We start from the raw sequence: 6835 nt of genomic DNA, 5'->3' as shown, positions 1-6835 counted from the left end.
CCCCTCAGCTTGGAGCAGAGTGTAGTGTTTATTTAGCTCAGTTAATGATGTAGGGCCACGATACCTTCTTTATATTAGTGTATTCTCTGCACATTTGTTTCTTGTAAGCAGTTTCTCATGTGCCATGTTTTTCTTTACATTACCCCATGCATCCTTTTGTCATCTCTGCTCCCCCACCCCTGAGTTTCCTGTATTGTTTCGGCTGTACAGCAAAGACGGTTTGGGTGAGGAATGTCTTAAAAAAAGAAAGAAAGAAACCACTGGTGTACTGAGCAACATGCACAGAATGGGTCAGTCAAGCAAAACAATGAAAGCTTATAACAGAAGTATCATGAGAGCTGTGATGAAAGGCCTGAAAGTTTGGGAGAAGAAAGGATCTGCTAATGATCCAAACCATACGAGCTCATTCAAGAAGCAAGATGAAGGGTCATTGCTTGGGCGAGCATTTTTGCTTCTGGAACAGATTCATTAATCTTTAGTGATGCAACAGTTCATTGGGATAACAGCAGGGTGATTTCAGACGTTTACAGAAACATTTAATTTTTAGACAATCCTTTAAACAGGAAAAGCAGTTAGGATGGATGGATGGATGGATGGAGCTTCATCATGCAGTAAGATGTTGATCCACAACACACAGGAAACAGCAGAAGGTTTTAGACTGGCTAAGTCAATCACAGTATCTTAACCCTACTGAAAACACATTTTACCTGCTGGAGACAGAATTAAAGGGAGAAGATGTAAGAAGATCTTTAAAGATGATGTCAGTGAGTCACAGGTTTTATTATTATTAAGTTTGGGTCATCTGATACGAATGGTGCCATTCTCTATGTTGTTTTATGAATCATCAAATAAAAGCTGAAATCCTGAACTTTCATTTGCATCTTTTAACCTCAAATCTAACCATCTCCCGTGTACAACTACAACAAATGAATTAGCCTTCTTGCTCCAGTACTTTCAGAGGAGACTGTAGCTGAAGAGTGTTGCTGAATATGTTGCTGATCCTCTCTCTATGTCATCTCCTTGTGCATGACCTCCTTCTTGTTAACAACCTTGGCTTGCTTTGTGAAGCCGCCCGCTCTCTGCTACTCAACAATCTGTGAGTGTCAGCTGTTATCCCATCAGTCCCTGTTGCATCTTCTGTCTTGTTCTTCTTCCCTGTGCATGTAGCTGTCTATCTTTGCCTGTCTTTCTCTGTCGGGCTTTCTGGCTGAGCCCTCCCACCCACACACACTCCACCGTAAGCCTCTGTTTGATTGACTCTGATGGCTAAAATGGCCACAGGAGACTTAGGCAATGCCACAACGCTGTAATAATAATCTGTTGCTGAGATTAAGCTAAGAACTGTATCAGTGTTAAATTGCATAAATGTTTCATGCATCTCACTTGTGCAATTCTATGTGATTGTTTTGTTGGCTCACTGATTATCACCTTTTTCTCCTTCTTTGCTGACTCTTTCATCTCTTTTCACTTATCCTAAGTTGTGGAGGAATCCACCCTCAGGACCTCAGTGATCTTTGTCCTGTCTCTAGGGATGAACCTCACAGGTGCCCTGCTGTAGCTGACCTCTCTCTCTAGGTTAGACACTATCCTCCATCACCAAGCGTGTGATAGAGGAGGATGTGGAAATGGTGAAACACTATCTTTACTGTCTTCCTTCTTCCTCTTTTGTCTCTAATATGTTTGGCTGCTTTTTCCTACAAGTGTTTCTTTGAGACTCCAATGTCATTTGTGCTTGTCATAGTGCACAAAATACTGGATAAATATTTGATTGATTTGGTCTATTCAGATGAATCTTTCACTCCCCGTATCGACCTACTGTTTCCCTGCTCTCTCATGCTCATCAGCATGATTTGCAGCTATTTATTATACCAGTGGAGGCCTGACTGTCAGTTTCTCTGGTTTGTTGCTTTTCAGACACGCCTCTCTGTAACTACAGAAATGTCACCATTATACATCAAGTCATTTGTTTGTTTGTGAAAGTCGATTTTTATTGTATTTCCTTTGATTCATTTTCCGCTGTCTATTTCCTCCCTCTTCTTTGCCTTAGATGCATAACAGTCATAACTACCTTCAAGTACAAGTGGCATGCAACCTACTGCTGACTTCAGTCAATGTATTAATTGTCCATTTCCTTCTCTTAATGTACCCAGACAGAACCATAATACTAAAGAAAAGTGTTAATAATATAAACAAAAACAACATTGGGTCATACAACTAAAACCTAACCCACGTTATATCTCATTAGTTCATTCCTGTTTGTAAGGCAAACAGTCCATTGCATGTTTGATTGAATTATCAAGTCTTTCTATAGGTTTTGATAAAGTCAGTACCAACATCTACGTAAGTTAAAGCAGCTCATGACTCTCACGCAGGATCATGTGGCATGTGTCTCCAGAACGTCTGAACTGAACAAGTTGATGCATCAGCTACTGGAAAAGTGTAAAAGCTGTACTCAAATCTCAGACTCAACCGCAGTTCTGTGCCTGGGGACATCAAGTGTCTACATTATAGTTATATGTGTATAATCCCAAACACACAGTGGTGCTCAAAAGTTTGTGAACTGTTTAAAATTATTTCTATATCCACATAAATCTGTTCTAAAATGTTTGAAATTTAACAATGCTCCTTTAACCGTTCTTTGTTAGAACAACTTGGGAGTTGCTGTCTTGCTGCATTTTCCATTTTCTGTTTAGCTTCATTTCACAGATGAATAACTTGACGTTTTACTATAGAAACTTATTGTACAACTCAGAATTCATAGCTCCATCAATGATAGTGAGCTGTCCTCTCCTCTGTCGAGAGGCAGCAAAGGCCTGTGATACTGCCATCACCTTATTAGAGATGGGAAAAGGTTCTCATCTTAAATTTCCTGTATGTTACCCTGGGGTTCCTAGTTATCTCCCAGACTATTACTACACACCTTGCTCTTAGTAGGTTAACACTGGTGTTAAATGTACAACATCTGCCTGATAGACAGCTGGTGTCTTAACTCATTAGAACTTTGTTTGTAACCCATTTCCAGCCTGATGAGCATCAACAACTCTTCTTCTAAGGAGTTCAGAAATCACCTTTGTTCCAGCCATGATTAACTTCTACAATCCTGTATTGATGTGTAAAGTTTAGATTTTAAAGACCCAGATTTGTCTTTTTTCTAAGAGAGGCAGCTCCTCCCAGATTCACACCTGAGTGATTTTCCCATCAGTCATATTGATAATATTGGAGGTTCACATGATTTCATCACACACAAATATGTGAGATTGGAGAATTTTCTTTGTAAATGTTTGAACACGTTTAATTTTTTGTCTTATTTGTTTTGTTGGGTGCCCTTTATCTAGTTTTAGGACTTGACAATCAGCGTGAAAATCTGATCAGTTCCACTGTTCACCCATAGTGTTAACAATGTCCCCCCATTGCCCTTTGGTGTGAAAGCTGACAATGCATGACCTTTTCCCTGGGCGTTCTTTTCACAGCAGCCTGCTGGAAAGGAAGCCGTTTCTATAGCTGGACTGGAACATTGCCTATGGCTTTAATGATGCTGACTTTGAGGTCAGGATTTCATCTGATATTACAGGAAACTATTCAGCATTGACAGCTACTGGCATATCTTCCAACAGATTGACTGCCATGCTTCCACACTTTCCATCAGTCCATTGAAGATGTTGGTGAACACTACTAAATGGTGCAGTGACAATGATCTTGATGTGGTGGCGACTGATGTAAATTAATGCATGGCTGATATTTTCTTTGTCAGTAATCCGCTCTAAATCGCAAACATAGGCGTAAGTCAAGCAGGAAGGCCATTTATACCCTGTCAGAGTAAAGGCCAATTACACTAATGGATAATAATAATCTAATTCAAATGCATGTGACTGAACCCTACTAATGGTCTTTGGTATAATGTCCTTCACTTCATCCTGTGTTTACTGATTCTGCCTGCTTTCTGCAGAAGTATTATTTCACTTGCCCTCAGTGTGCTGTGTCAAGATTATGTTCTTGATGCCCCCATTGATGAGTCTGCCAGGTGTGGATCTGGATGAGATTTCCACAAATACAATACATTCATTGCAGTAAAGCATTTCACAGAAAATTAGGAGATATATGTTTTTTAATCATCATTTCTATAATGCTGCCATAAACCAGCCCTTTGTAAAATGTAGAACTGTGAAAAGATTTTTAAGTATGTGGGCATTGTGTAATTTGTATATTTATGTGATACTACAGTCCCTGTCTCTTCAAGACTTCAAATATGAGCACATATATAGAAATATATCCAGTAGTCACCTTAAAAACTATTCTGCAACATGAATACACAATATGAAGGTACTCTAAATGTACATTGCTTTACTTTAACTAAATTAAAGTACGTATTTGTGTCGAAATACATACACAATGTATTGAATGAGTTTTAAATGCAAAAACATAATTTATTTATTTATTGTTGAGGAAACGCACTGCGGCTGCACTCAGCTGATAGGCCACTTCAATTCCCTGCTGAAACTCATCATTGGTGCGGTGTGTCAGCACCACCACCTGGAGAATTAGGTTCCTGCAGCCTGGTAAATATAGACACAGTGGCACCCTGATGAACACTGACAGGAACACTTAGTCCTTGCTTTTTTTTCATGTAATCACTTACATGAATGCACACAGGCACCCGTGTCCACTCACTTCATTTCTAACCAGCCACTCTCAAAAGATTTGAGGCAGGGGCATGCTGGTGGTAGAGTAGATAAATGCTATTTCGTATTTACACAAAGCTGGATGAATAAGAGTCTTTGGGATTTTCTGTTGCCACTTTAACCAGCTGTCGTGGCACGATTAAGGTGTGTATATAAATAAATAAAAATACATAAATGATTGAGCAGCTAAGAAAATAAAAATACCTCATAACGCACAACGCAGTATTTGGATGCAACCATGGCAACTGATTGTTGTTAATTTTGCCTTACATGTCATTATTTTAAACATTTTCATTCTACTGCATTTTTACTGTGATAAAATAAATAATAAAAGGGAAGATTCTTAGTCACCCAGGCGAAAGAACAATAAAAAACAGACCAAGTACTACAAATTCATCGTTTAGCACATGTTTGCTGCTGACTTGCTCTATTCACCCAGGATAAGCTGTGTGCTGCAGGCACACAAACTCAGGCAGAGTTTGTGTGTTTGTTTGTTTTTTTTACCTGAAGAGTATAACATACACAGTACACAATTTTAGACAAACAGCTGCTCTTTTTAGCTGCAACAAGTGTGTGTCTCCAAATGACTGGATTGGTACGTGCATGATGCTCTGAGAGGGATTGTGACCATCTGTGTGTTATGCGTACTGAAGAGGCTGTGACTAATATTAAATTGCAATTGTATACTATATGTGGTATATTTGGTAAGTATACTAGTTATAGTGAAGGTTGTTGCCGGTTGTGTGTGTGGCACATGCTGAAAAGTGAGGTAAGAAACCTTAAAATTGACAAGACATTCAAAGACCTGCTTCCATAAATAGAAGTAAACAACATTAATAATCCAGGATATGTGGCGAAATGCCTCATATGTGAACAAGTTACCATAGTAATCTCATGGCCTGTTTGTTCTGCAACTTTCTGAATGAAATTGAATCAATATGTGTGTTACTGTAGTTTACTCCAGAGCCAGAGAAAGTGATCATGGGCCTAATTCCGATGTCATCCAGTTTGGACAGGGCCTTTTAAATGATACCCATAGAGATGCCACACACTCTCTCACTCACAGTGTTCTGGCTCTGGCAGCTTTCCAGCTGTAAAACTCTGGCTTCATTATCACTGGACCCCCTCTTTACAGTGGGAGGAGAACACAGGGTGCTGTCAGCCTGGGTCAAGAGGCCAGAAAAGATTCTAGTGTGCATGTGTGTGTGTGTGTGTGTGTGTGTGTGTGTGTGTGTGTGTGTGTGTGTGTGTGTGTGTGTGTGTGTGTGTGTGTGTGTGTGTGTGTGTGTGTGTGTGTCTGTATTCATCCACTGAGCAGGGGTCATTCAGGGCATTTCATGTTCATATTCAGCTGTCTGATTCTGTCCTTGTCATGGGCTGTGCATGCATGCTGATGAGTCTCAGTGTTTGTGTTTGTGCATGTTTATATTAGTGAGTGGTAGAGCATACCCCTTGGCCTCAGTGGCCGAGCAAAACCAGCATCTGTGGATTAATAGCAGTGTAATAAGCAGAGTAAACCATCCAAGCCTGCTCCACTTTCCTAAAAGGACCCTGAGCTCATTGTGCTGCAGCAAGCGGCTTATTATTGCTGGATGTACTGAATGTGCATTTGTGTGTGTGTGTGTGTGTGTGTGTGTATGTGTATACACTATCTATGTCCTTATATTGGAGTACTGGACAGCTATTAAGGCTGCTGTCTGCAGCTGAGCTTGTCCATTCTACTCACCCCTTGTAAATTACACTCCTCACTGTTTCTCTCTCTCTCTCACTTTCTCTCTCTCTCTTTCTTTATCTGTCCCTTCATATAATGCCCTCTTGTTTGGGGCTCTCAGCCATCCTTTCATCTTTTCTCATTTTACTAAGTGACGCTGTACAGTATATCTTCTGCCTCAACTGGTCCAAAGAGCAACAACAGCCCCTCATAGACTCTCTGTCCCGCTTATTTATCCCTCCATCCTTGCATCCTTCTCTTTTTTGCTCCTCCTCGGCATGGCAGCCTATCATTAGTTCTGAGCTCACAGAATCATTGCCTTAATTTTGGCCTGCCTGCTTTTCAATCTCAAGCTATTTTGTATCTGGTTTCTGCACAGGGCTTTGCTGTATATGTGCATGTTCAGAGTTTATACACATACATACCTAGAGATTTTAGGTACTCT

Source organism: Anabas testudineus, chromosome 18 (genome assembly GCF_900324465.2).
Source record: "Anabas testudineus chromosome 18, fAnaTes1.2, whole genome shotgun sequence".
Taxonomy (NCBI): domain Eukaryota; kingdom Metazoa; phylum Chordata; class Actinopteri; order Anabantiformes; family Anabantidae; genus Anabas; species Anabas testudineus.
The sequence above is the reverse complement of the archived record's forward strand: the minus strand, read 5'-3'. Positions refer to the sequence as shown.